Below are 12,687 nucleotides of genomic sequence, written 5' to 3'. Positions count from 1 at the left end.
CCCAAAGTCAGCCAGTGAGCTTCATGGCCAAGTGGGGACTGAAACCCAGATCTCCTGATTCCCAGTCCAACACTCTAACCACACTGGCTCTCGTCATATGTTCGTATTGGATTTTTAAGAGCATGACTATAGTGTTGGGTGAGCTTGCATAAATTGTTATGCTTCCACAAGCTGAGTACTATATGCCTTGGAAGAGTCAATATTGGTGCTTCAGAACCACTGAGGTCTAGCAGCTTGTTGTAGGTGTAAATGTAACAAACTGTGAAGCACATACTGGAAGTGTTTTAGGTAGAAGAATATGCACATCCATTCCACTTGAGTATGCTCAGAGAAAGCCGAGTGTGCTTAGAGAAGGGTATTGATACACCTGTTCAAGCATTTCTTAAGTAAATGAAAACTGCATTATTTTTGGCCATGCTCAGCTCCTAACCTGGTTCCTTTCCCATCTTCCCCTCACCTCTACTGACCATATCCGTCTTGCCTATGTACTTCTGTGGTTTGCAGACATAAAAAATAAGTGTCTAATAATCTCATTCTTGATACCTTCCTTTATCACTAGAGAGGGCTGATTTTAAAGGATCAGTCATATCTTTTATAATGAATCATTTTGTTCCTTAAATCTAAAAAATGGCATTTTTTGTGATTAGCATAGTAAAAGAGGGTAGGCTGTAATACATGGAATTTGTTGTGAACTGAAATGCAAAGATCATTTCAGTTCATTTTTATGAGAGCCAATTTTAATAGAAAATAAAATGCAGTAGGCATGAAACATCTTTTCCAGATAATAAGATAGATGTGGATAGAATTCAGAACTGCGTTTTCTGTGTAAGATAACGTTTTCAGATTACAATTTGGTATTGTTGTTCTGAGCTCTGTTGCAGTTAGGGTTGTCAGGGAGGCCTCCGCATACTAAAAGGGTGGAGCCAGGGAAATGAATGCAGGTGCCTGGCCAATCCAAGGAGTGGGGGCCTGATATGGCAGGGGTGGAGCCTAATTATTAGCCCATGCTTTCATGGTGGTGCTTTCTCTAGTCAGTGGAAGAGCCTGGATGTCCCTCAGGAGTCAGCTAAATATGGGTGGCAGAGGAACAAATAGCAAAAGCTCTCACGCCAAGCAGAAGATAGCCTGCCCCTTGTTTCTGTCCCCTAAGCCTGAGATTTTAGCCCTTCCCCAAGAAACCCTGGGAGGGGCGCTAAAACCCTGAAACTGCGGGTCAGACTCTGAGGAGACCTGGCAACTCTAGGTGCAGTTTAAGCAGTGTGTAGCACAGGTAGTGGGGTTTCGTGCTTCATCATATTTCACTTTTTTGTAGCTTATTTCTGCCAAATCTGCAATCCTTTCTTTGATAAAAACAAAAATTCAGCATGTAAACCAGTAAAAGTAATTGACTTCCTCCCTTGGCAGTGTACTGTTTGCCTTGAATTAGGACAGTGGGCAGGATCTGGTATTGTACATGCATTTTTAGCATTTTGATTAATTTATTTTCTGGCTTTAATTTTGTCCAACGTAAGAGAACACTGAGCTCTGCCCTTTGACAAGAGTGCAAGAAGAGGAAGCTGGTGCTCTTAGAACTGCTGTTAAATCTGTCTTGTGCTGCTGCTGCTGCTGCTGCTGGTAATATTAACAAGGAGTAAAACAGACATGCATTAAACAAGACATATAACCAATAAAAAAATCAAATTAATATATACGCAGCAGAAGTACAAATACTTCATTTATCCAAATATTTCATAAAATAACCCCTGATAACTTTAACTATTCATAATTTCCACCCAGCTATTCTGTCTAAATTGGTTAAATTTCTTCCAGTATTGAACACGCACACACACAACAACAACAACAACAACGATCAGTTAACTTTTTCTACAGAGAGTTAACCAACATCTAGTATTTAACTTTTCACTGAAATATCGATGCCATGTCTACCCGTCTCCAATTCTGAGCAGCCAGAATTCTGGCAGCCATCAGTAGGTGACATAATAATTGCAGTGCTTGTATTTGTTCTAGCTTTTCCAGATAAATCAGTCCAAAAGGATCATTTGTCTTACCTTGTTCAGTATTTGTATCCAAAAGCCTTATATTGCAGGGCATGTTCACCACACGTGCATCATCTCCTTTATAATATCAGTGCATCACCATACAACTTGAGGAGATGGCAGGCTGTATTTGTTTCAGTTTGCATGGTGTCAAGTGCCAATGTGCCATAATTTTAAAGCAACTTCCAGTAGGACTGATACAAGGGGACATCTTCGTGACCTTCCCCAAAGAAAAATCCAAAGTCTGCCAGTTATATTTTGAATCTGATTTTGATTCCAGAGAGCTAGAGAGCATTCAAAGAGAGTTCACTAACATAGTCTATTATCACATGAGACAGCATCATATAACATATCTGACTGCTGTCCCTCTCTAAATCAACATTGGAAAATAGCTGCATAAGGTCATTTTTCACTAGCCAAAAATACTCACTGTCTTACGCTAGTCCTCCCATTGGTGAGAATTTAAATACTTATAATTAATTCATGGGCAGTATCCACTGGTGTCTTTCCGCAAACTCTACCAAGCCCTACCAGAGTTCTGTCAAATCTTTCAGTTGCACAAGTGCTGGTGGACCATGTGCTCCTGGAGGACCTGGCACATTCTCCTGGAATTGGTTGTGCAAGTAGCTGCACAAGTGGAACTTAGTTGGATTCTCCCCTTGTGCATAGTTCGGACCCTGGTTTCCACTAGTGCAATATAATTTGCACTAGCAGAATGACCCCGTTGGATACTACCCTATGAATTCATGTATTTTTGTTCTATCCTGAACTCTCAGCATGGTGTTTGTTTAACATATTTCCTTAGTTTGTAAAAAATGTAGTTGGCTTCAGTGGTGCTTTTCCACCAGCAGAAGGGAACCACTGGCAGAACAGGTTTCCCATTCCCCCTGCATTCCCTCTTGCACACACACGCCAAATCTGCTGCGGAGGGTTAGGGGCCCCTCTGGAGCAGATTTGGGGTACACATGGGTGGCTGCAGCAGGGGTGGGGGGAGGAGGACAGGGAAGTCCCGTCGCATAAGAAGGGATGAGTGTTGGATCCAACTCCTAGGTTTGCTTGTTTATTGTATTTATATCCTGCCCTCACTTACAAAGAGCCCATTTACAGAACCCACATACATGGATGCCCTTTTTGTGCTAAGTTGCTTGGGTTAGTAGGCAGACAACTATGGGTTCTGTTTTAAAACAAGATACAGGAAGCCAGATTCTGTCTGAACATGAGGAGAAACTTCCTGACTGTCAGAGCAATGCGACAATGGAACCAATTACCTAGGGAGGTGGTGGGCTCTCCCACACTGGAGGCGTTCAAGATGAGGTTGGACAGCCATCTGTCGGGGATGCTTTGACTTGGATTCCTGCATTGAGAAGGGGGTTGGACTCAGTGGTCTTATAGGCCCCTTCCAACCCTACTGATCTATGATTCTATTATTCTTTTATGGATGAGAAAACATGTAGATTTAGTTTTTTCTCCATAGCTGCTGCTTTCATATGGCCCTGATAAGGCTAGATGTTGTATTATTCAATGTATTATAGACATGGATTTTCAAAATTCTCTCTCAGCAGCAAATTAGACTGGTTCATCTTTATTTGTCATTTATCTAGTTTCTATTAATTTGCAAGCCAAATGCTTTCAGAAATGAAGTATTTCCAAGTATTGGAAGGTATTCAGTCTTGCATGTTTCAATGTGATACCTTCAGTTCTCTTGGATAGGAGATTTAGTGGGACACCTTATTCCAACAGTTTATGTCCTTGTGGTTCAGAAGAAATTGAAACAGTAAGCCATGCTTTTCTTTTCTGTAATTTTTATTGAGATCTCTGTAATGAGCCAATCAATTGATTGATCACATTGTTTCTGGGGAGATCATCTGAATATTATGACCTTTTTTTCTGATATAAGTCTGCTACAGAAAATGTAGCTAAATCTTTTCTGAGAGCAATTAGGATGCAAGCTAAAATATTATCCAATGGGAATAATTTTGATTTTCTGTATTAATAGAGATATTTGATCTATGCTTTTAGACTTTACTCCTGTAGGTTAATTGATGTGTGTGTGTGTGTATGCGTGTGTGTGTATGCGGATGTATGTATGCACGCGCGTGTGTGTATATATCTCTATATATCTCTATATATCTCTATATGTTCATTAGTTGATGTATATGGTTTATTGTGAGGTCTGTTGATGGGATCAATACATTCTATTTTACTTTTCATACTGCCTCGGAACACTTCTTTTTCCCCATAGAAGCTCAGAAAAATGAGAAAAATAACCACTTGCAGAGTTATTGGCTAAAAGGGAACCTACTTTAAAAAAAAAAAACATTAGGAAGTTAGATGGAGAAAAAAATCTGACTTTCTCTCAAAGTTTGCACCCACAGCTCCTCATCCAGGTTCTTAGAATTCTTGATGTTCCCAATTAAATGACTTACAGCCCCTGTAGGACCAGAGGCAGCTTGCCGGCAAGACACCATGCCAAGCCTCAGTAAAAAGACTCTTTCATGTGTCTACATTTAAAGAGCCCCCCATATAGAACTATACTCATAACATTTTAAAAGCCTGAAATAAAGGATGATACTGATTTTTGTACATCAGTATAAATCGATAGAAACCCCCCTTGGAAAACTCTTACAAGACAACTGAGCGCCTGCCTGAAGACACAGAATGAAAATTGTATTATGCCTCCCTGGTGATCTGTGGAAATTAAAGTACTGATATAGTATAACAAGGAATATATTTCTGGATGAGGTCCTGGAGTAAAAAAAAAATGAGTTAGACAAGAGAATAATTGCTGTATATCTTTTCGGGATATGTCTGTCAGTTAACGGCAGTGATTTTCATGGCTACTTTCCCATATGTAGAAATGTCTGCACTCATAATAAATAACTGAGTTCTATAACTCGCATCCAAATTCATGTTCAGTCCAAATGGTGGAACAGGGTAAACCCTGAATAGAGAATGAACGAGAATGAATTTCTCATCCATCCCAAATTAAATGTGGGTCATGAGTAAGTACCTGTTTGGAAACTGATCCCTTCCATCAAAATGGCTTGTACTTCATACCGTTTAGCTGTCATTCCAACTTTTTGCTGTCTAATTCAGAAAAGGGAGCCACAGAATTAAGAAGACTGATGCGTGTGCTCTGCCCACAGAATTCGGAGCAGACACATAATGGCATTCATGATGGAGAAAACATCCCATCTCTCTGAAAATGAAGCTTTTAGTGCTTTAGTGGAGTTATGTAATGAGAAGAGAGGAGGTTTTCTCCCTTCCCTCCCTCTGTTTCTGTCACCTGACACACTGGGAAACTGTGTGTGGAGGTTGGGAGGTGCAAGACATCTTCTCTTGGGGAGCAGAGATTTCTTCTCCGACTCAGAGAAGAATTTTGAGTTCTTAAATTCTTCTTCGTGGTCTCTGTGCATCACACATATGGGCTCTGTGCCTGCACGGAGACTCATTCGGGAAACTTCCAAGCTGCATAGGTTTTTGGTGGGAACCCCTCCCCCACTGTCTCTGGCATATATAGCATGGGTTCCCGCCTTCTCCTCAGTTCCTTGTCGGCCACCTTAGTGTTACTTCGTGGGGAACTTTTTTTGACATTCTATCATGCTCTATTTCTATCTTATCTAAACCTCATTTCTTATTTTTTCTTCCTTATCTTCAAAACAAAAAAGAGAGCACTGGAGAGAGAGAGAGAGAGAGAGAGAGAGAGAGAGATGGAGATTGTTGGTGGTGTTGGGGAGCGTTGTTCACCTCAGCGGCGACGTATTTTTTCTTCCTTGGCCTATGGCCCCAAAGCCTCCGTTTAGACGGTGCACGGCCCTCTTTGGACAGCCACTCCTTATGTCTTCTTTGCTTGGGGGAACCCCACAAGGTTGAAATGTGCCACAATTGCCAATCGCTGTCAAAACAGGCTCACAAGAACAGGTCCGATTGACTAAAAGCGATCCTATGGCAACTAGGGATGGGCGGAGTCCCTACCTCCTGGTCCGGGTGGGAATCTGCCCTTGGGGGGAGGTGATCCATCCCTCCCCCTGGAATCCATCTGGGCTGGCTCCACTGTGCGGCAGTCCTGCGGAGCCAGCCGCCAGGTCTGCATTGCTGGTGATACGGCTGGCCGCCATTGCCATGCCGTATTGCTGGGCTAACTCCGGACACAAATGGTGTCCACTACACCATTTGTGGCTGTAAAGCTGTTAGGTTAATCTAAATGCAGCCATTTACAGTTAAGGTAAATCTAACAGCTTTATGGCCGCAAATGGCGTCTGCTACGCCATTTGCGTCTCTGTTTTTTCACGCGATAGGCTAGCCAGCTGCCAGCGATGCGGACCCGGTGGCCGGCTCTGCTGGATCACTGCACAGAGGAGCCAGCCTGGACGGATTCCAGAGGGAGGTGGAGGTGAGTGCCCCATTCCGCCATGGACTCTGGAGGCTGGATTCTTTGGAATCCAGCCTCATTGGGGTCCGTGGCAGAATTCTCCACCATCCCTAGTGGCAACGGGCCCTTCAGGCTGTCAACATGCCTAAGGCACAAACACCCAGGGAACAGCCCTCCGCGGTCCCTTCTACAAGTACAGAAGCAGATATTGCGACCCAGTCTTACCCCCCGCTCACCACTGAGTTGGTGCAAGTAGACCCACCTACTCTGGGAAGGACCTTGGCCATTTCGGCAGCAAAAAAGCTCTTAAAATGGACAAAACGCCCTAAACCGGCGATAAACGCACCGGAAAAGGAGAGGAAAAAAATCCTCCAAACAACAGGAAATGGAGCAGGATCTCCCACCTTCTCCTCCTTTAATGGATTCTCCTATTCGTGTTGTGCCCACCACACACACGACTGTTCTGGAACCAGCCTCTGCGGTCTCGAATGATGAGTTGAGGGATATGGCAACCCCACCACCCCATCCAACTCAGCCATGGGATGGAGATTCAGGTCTCCAACACCGTGTCGTTATGGCACCCAGTCACCTTGGTATCAACCCGTGCTTTCCCCTCGACAGCCTTCTCGATACCGATCTCCAGATTGATACCGTCGGGATCATTGGATGGGACAATACGACCGTGATCACTTGCATTCTCTGTCCCAAGATTGGGACCGTTTTTCAGCCTCATTGTCTCCCCCCCACTGACAGCGTTTGGATGCGGACTGGAGACTGCGTAGGGACCATGACCTCTTCCTCGATCGCTCCCACTGCCTAGGAGCTACTTCGTCATTGCATGCTCTCGTTCAGTTTGGACAATGCTCTGGCTTCAACACCCAGGACGTTTTCTGCCCTCCTTCTCTGGTACTGAGGCGCTCAACATCCTTAGCGATACACCAGACCAGTTGGGATGATCAAGCCCCGCCACCTCCTGTTCCACCTGATGCCTCCGCTGTGGCTCAACGACCTACTCAATCGCAGGAATCTGGGGAGGACCACCAGTCCGACTCCTCCTCATATTCTTCGGTCCCTCCATCTATCTCATCACTGGACGATGTCGTCAGGACACAAGATAGAGCCTCGCCTTGGGCCACTTCACCAAACAAGTACAGAGAGTGGCACAATTGCTGGGCACTGAGGTGTGACAACCTTCCCAACAAATTCATGATCCAGTATTGGATGCCATTGCGATGGACCAGTCCACACTGGAGGCCATCCCTTTTCTTCCAACCTTGCTGAGTGCAGTCCAACAGACGTAGAAAGCACCTTCGTCCTTGACCCCGACATCCAAGAGGCTGGAATTGATGTACAGAGTTCAAGAGATGGACGCGTCTTTCCTCTTTTCACATCTGAAACCGAACTCCATAATTGTGGAGTCTGCCCAAGGTCGCTCGCAGAAAGCACATGTCTCGCCTGTGGATAAGGAGGGTCGCAAACTTGATATCATTGGATGTCGTCTCTACTCCTCAGCGGCATTGGGGCTTAGAATTTCCAACTACCAGGCAATGATGGCCAGGTATCAGCTCTTCCTCTGGGAGAAAATGGACTCCATCATCACATACCTCCCTGAGGATCAATGCAACTTAGCTAGAATGTTTCATGCGGAAGCATCCAGCTCTCTCGTCAACAGATCAACACTGCCCATCATCAAGTGGACTGCAGTGCTAAGAGCATGATGGAATCCGTTGCCCTAAGGCGGCATGCCTGGCTCCACTCTGCAGGCCTAACTCCTGAAGCCCACTTGTGGATAGAAAATTTACCTTTTGATGGCAAGGGTTTATTCAACGCCAACACGGATGACCCAGTGGACTCCATGCAGAAAGCCAGAACGACTGCTTGTAAGATGGGCATCGGTTAAGCCCAGCAACAACAGCAGCAGCATGCCCCGTACCTTCTGGTGTGTCCGGTCCCCAGATTCCCACAGCAGCAGCACCAGCAGAGAAAAAGCTACTCCTTCTCCAGGTTCCAACAAAAGGAGAAGGGCGAGGGATTCTCTAAACGTCGTCTTTGACTTCAGCTCCATTCCCCTCCATACCGACAATTACAATCCACCTTTCGGAGACCTCCTGAGCCAATATTATCCAGCATGGGCAAGAGTGATGTCGGACAACTGGGTGTTAGCTATTGTCTATCACAGATACAGAATAGAATTCAACACACCCCCGCCTTTGGGTCCAGTCTGGGTCACTCCACCTTCAGAGGTCCTCCACAAAGAAACTCAATCTCTCTTACGAAAGGGTGCCATTCAACACGTTCATCCAAACGTCGTACGGAGGGGTTCTTCTCCAGATACTTCACGGTACCGAAACGTGACAGAGGCTTGCAGCCCATTCTCGACCTTCGCGACCTGAACAAGTTTGTCACCCTCAAGAAGTTCAGGATGACAACTCTAGCCACAATTCTCCCACTCCTACGGAAGGGCTCTTGGTTCGCCACGATCGATCTCGAAGACACGTACTTCCATGTAGCCATAGAACGCTCACACAGAAAGTTCCTCCACTTTGCAATCAGAGCGGAACTGTTCCAGTTCAACGTCTTGCCTTTTGGCCTCTCAACACCTCCATGAGTATTTACCAAGTGCATGGCTGTGGTCTGCGCTTACCTCCGTCTTCAGGGAGTAGAAATCTACCCGTATCTAGACAATTGGCTACTGGTGGCCTCCTCCTGAGAAGCTCTGTTGCGCAATATCGTGATCGTCTTCGATCTTCTTTGGGCATTGGGACTACGAATCAACAAGGAGAAGTCTCGCTTGACCCCCACTTGAACAGTTCAATTTATAGTGGCCGTCCTCAATTCCAAATCGGGCCGGGCGTACCTCCCGACAACTTGTGTCACAAACCTCGTCACGCAAGCCACGTCAATATTCTCTGCCCGCCATGCCAGGGCACACGACGTCCAATGCCTCCTTGGCCACATGACAGCCATGGTATCGGTCATGGAATGGGCTAGTCTACGAATGAGACCACTTCAACACTGGTTCATCCGGAATTTCGACTTGACCCGCAACCCTCTCTTTGTCATACTCTCGATACCAGAGGTTGTTCCTCTCAGTCTGGACTGCTGGATGGACTCCAGGCATCTGACCCAAGAGATGCCATTCCTTCCCACTCCTCCATCCAGGGTTCTCACCACAGACGCCTCTCTCCTAGTTGGGGAGCGCATTGTGTCTCCCTTCAACCACAAGGTCTCTGGTCCTCCAAGGAAACACGGTGCCGTATCAATTTCTTGGAGCTCTTGGCAGTTTGGAAAGCTCTCCGTGCCTTCGAACCATGCCTCCGATATTGACACGTCCAGGTCCTCACAGACAATACCACAGTTCTCTGGAACATAAACAAAGTGGAATGCACTGTTCCCACCTCCTTTCTCTCACTCTACACCTTTACAACTGGATCGTCGCCAAGGACATTCACCTGACCGCTCTACATATTGCAGGACAGGACAATCTGTTAGCAGACTCCTTTAGCCGCTTCCTCCGGTCCTCTCATGAATGGCAGCTGGGGAGTGGGAGTGTCGACTTCCACTGCCTTTGCAAGAGGGGTTCCCATCGTAGACTTGTGTAAGGCGGCCATCTGCTCTAAGCCTTCTACCTTTATTAAACACTACAGACTGGACATCTGAGCTTGAGCAGACCGTGCCTTTGGCAGGGCTGTGCTTTCATCAGTACTACACTGAGACACCGACCCACCTCCGGTAAGTTAGCTTGTTACTCGCCCATATGTGTGATGCACAGAGACCACAAAGAAGAAAGTCAGGTTGCTTACCTGTAACTGTAGTTCTTTGAGTGGTCATCTGTGCATTCACACAACCCCCCCCCCCCACTGTCCTCACTTCAGTGTCAACTGTACTGTTGGTACCGAGGTGTTCTTCTCCTCGGTCTGGGACTAGTTGTGGTCACAAGGAACTGAGGGGAAGGCGGGAACCCACGCGATATATGCCAGAGATGGTGGGGGAGGGGTTCCCGCCAAAAAATCTATGCAGCTTGGAAGTTTCCCGAACGAGTCTCTGCACAGGTGCAGAGCCCATACAGTCAGGGCCAGAAATATTGGAACAAGGATAACTGTTTTGGCAGTTGGCCTCTGTACACCACCACAATGAAGTTGAAAGGAAACACCCAGATGGGAGCGAAGTCAGGACTTTCAGCTGTAATTCAAGGGGCTTGACAAAAGTGGGGCACTAACCATTCAGGAAGGACAGCCAGTGGCATACACACACACCCATCGTTGGGGGCTCATAAGTAATGGAACGAATGGCTGACAAGCAGCTGCATGGCCAGGTGTGGCCTGTTTCCTGGGCACCCCATGACCAATCAAGCAGATTGAAGGCCTGAAGGTGGTTCTGAGTGTTACATTTGCATTTGGTAGCTGTTCACTGGAACTCCCAACATGAGGTCCAAAGAGGTGTCCGTGCGAGTGAAGGAGGCCATCATTAGGCTGAGGAAACAAAATAAACCCATTAGAGAGATAGAAAAACATTGGGAGTGGCCAATGCAACAGTTTGGAACGTTCTGAAAAAGAAGGAATGAACTGGCAAGCTCAGCAACAGCAAAAGGCCTGGAAGACCATGGAAGACCGCTAAAGTGGATGACCGCAGAATTCTGCTCATGGTAGGGATGTCAGAGAATTCCGCCACGGACTGAAATGGGATCGAATTCCCTTCAGTCTGTGCCACGGAATCCTCTGCGGAACGGCACCATGAGGTCCTGTGGAGCCAGCAGTCATGCGGCTTTTTTTTTGTCATCCGCACAGAGTTGCGAAATTTTCGTAAATAAAAACGCAAGGTAGTATATTCCGATAATAAATATGTAAGTTAAAAAAAAAAAATGAATTGTGCTCACCGCCTTGTTTGTGGGTGTTCTTTTTCAATTGAAATCCTCTGTCTCCGTTTACTTTCAGCCAAAACACTTCCTCCTCCTCGGGGCTTCCCAAAACAAGGCTGCCCTAGGTGTGCCTGAGCGATGCACTCTTTGTTTAAAGCAACGCTGTTTGAAAGAAAGAAAGAAAAAACCTTTTAAAATGACCATGCCGGTCTGGAGCCCTGCATGAGTATTATTCCCCCCCCCCCCTAGGCTTTCTGTTTCCACATCCAGCCTTGTTGGTGACATGGTGAAGCTAAAATGGAGAGGAGAACCAACTCTGTGCATGTCTACTCAGAAGTAAGTCTTACTGAGTTCAATGCAACTTACTCCTACACATGTCAGCACCCCACTTGCCCCCAGCTCAGCTTTGTATTTCCACATCCAGCTCATTAGCAAACCTCCTGTTAGTTATCTCAGAAGACCCTTGGGTGAATGTTTCCCCCCCCCCCCAGGGAACAGCCGGATGGAGGGAGATTACACACACACACACACACACACACTGGAAGAATATAGTTCTTCATATTCCCTGGTATGTTTATTCCTCATTTTGTCCATTCCCTGAGCATGTGCAGAGTGTGCTTTTTATTCAAACAAAGAGAAGGTTGCTGATCTTTCCCTTCATGTTGCATTTGTACAAGCGAAATGTGACTGCTTCAGAAATAAGTTTCCATTACACTGTCTCTTTTTCTTCATGAGTTTCATAACAGAAGTATGATCTAGTGGTTAGAGTCTAGCCCAAAGTCACCAGTGAGATAACTAACAGGAGGTTTGCTAATGAGCTGGATGTGGAAATACAAAGCTGAGCTGGGGGCAAGTGGGGTGCTGACATGTGTAGGAGTAAGTTGCATTGAACTCAGTAAGACTTACTTCTGAGTAGACATGCACAGAGTTGGTTCTCCTCTCCATTTTAGCCTCATCATGTCACCAACAAGGCTGGATGTGGAAACAGAAAGCCTAGGAGGGGGAATAATACTCATGCAGGGCTCCAGACCGGCATGGTCGTTTTAAAAAGTTCGTTCTTTCTTTCTTTCTTTCTTTCTTTCTTTCTTTCTTTCTTTCTTTCTTTCTTTCAAACAGCGTTGCTTTAAACAAAGAGTGCATCGCTCAGGCACACCTAGGGCAGCCTTGTTTTGGGAAGCCCCGAGGAGGAGGAAGTGTTTTGGATGAAAGTAATTACTGCACGTCTCAGGGCAGGGGAAAAAATATGTAAATATCTACGAAAAATAGCCTTTCTTACAGAAGTTATGCAGAATTACGGCTGTCGGTACAGATTTATCTTCGTAATTTTCGGAGCGGAAAAAAAAGAGAACTCTGGGGGCTTGCGAACAATGGAACGGAGCACTGGCTGCAAACTGCGGAAGTCAAGCGGCATGGAAGGTACA

At 45.9% G+C, this 12,687-nt stretch overlaps 1 protein-coding gene across 12 annotated transcripts in view; it reads left to right on the top strand.

Annotated features, from left to right (window-relative positions):
• The window catches only part of MACROD2 (mono-ADP ribosylhydrolase 2), a 1,364,729-nt gene that overhangs the window by 782,564 nt on the left and 569,478 nt on the right, over positions 1-12,687 (top strand). The gene's annotated exons all lie outside the window — the stretch shown is intronic.

The sequence above is a fragment of the Heloderma suspectum genome, chromosome 1 (assembly GCF_057233095.1).
Source record: "Heloderma suspectum isolate Gila_16-S chromosome 1, 16-S_ref, whole genome shotgun sequence".
Classification (NCBI taxonomy): domain Eukaryota; kingdom Metazoa; phylum Chordata; class Lepidosauria; order Squamata; family Helodermatidae; genus Heloderma; species Heloderma suspectum.
The sequence above is the reverse complement of the archived record's forward strand: the minus strand, read 5'-3'. Positions and strand labels throughout refer to the sequence as shown.